Here is a 974-nt window from a genome sequence, read left to right on the forward strand (position 1 = left end):
CAAAAAAAAAAAAAAAAGATTCTCAAAGAGGTCCATGCATCAAGTGGCCAAGGACCACGTCCCAGGGAGTAGCCACCCGCCAGGCCCCAGCCCCACCACACAGAGGAGTCTGATATGTCCCCAGTCACACACCATGGTCACTGATGTCCCTGACTTCACCTACATGGAGTGCCCCCAAGGCAAAACCCAGCCCCGAGCACCCCAAGGTCCAACTTGTAAACAGGTTTATAAATCGTGGGTGGAGGCCGGGTGTGGTGGCTCACACCTTCATCCAGCACTTTGGGAGGCTGAAGTGGGAGGATTTCTTAAGCCCTGAGTTCAAGACCATAGCAAGACCTTGTCTCTACAAAAAGATCAAAAAATTAGCTAGGTGTGGTGGGGCACACCCGTAGTCCCAGCTACTCAGGACTCTGAGGCAGGAGTCTGAGGCTAGAAGATTGCTTGAGCCCAGATAGTTGAGTGAGCTGTGATCGTGCGGCTGCATTCCAGCCTGGGCAACATAGTGAGAGCTCAACTCAAAAAAAGAAAAAAAGATCCCGTGGATGGTGTGTCACCACTGGCTGTAGGAAATGGAATCCCAAACCCTCTGGCCTCACAGGTGCATGGCCTCTGCCTTACCTTCCCCCACTGTCCCTCCCCCTCCGCCCCATGTCATCACGCTCTGGTCTTACTGGCCTTCGTCCAGCTGTTCCAACATGACATGCTCTTTCCTGCTCAAGGGCCTTTGCACATGCTGTTCCTTCTTCCCAGACAAGCAGTCTCCACTGTTCTCCAGGAGGCTGGTTCCTTGTGGTCCTTTAGAAGTTGTTTCTGCAATCCCAGCGCTTTGGGAGGCCGAGGTGAGTGGATTGCCTGAGCCTGCGGGTTCGCGACCCGCCCAGGCAACTTGGCGAGACCTCACCTCTACAATAAATCAAAAACTAGCCGGGCGTGGTAGTGCACGCCTGTAGTTCCAGCTACTCGGAAGGCTGAGG

This window comes from Carlito syrichta, unplaced genomic scaffold (genome assembly GCF_000164805.1).
Source record: "Carlito syrichta isolate Samal-C Ts95f unplaced genomic scaffold, Tarsius_syrichta-2.0.1 Scaffold143255, whole genome shotgun sequence".
In the NCBI taxonomy this organism is placed as follows: domain Eukaryota; kingdom Metazoa; phylum Chordata; class Mammalia; order Primates; family Tarsiidae; genus Carlito; species Carlito syrichta.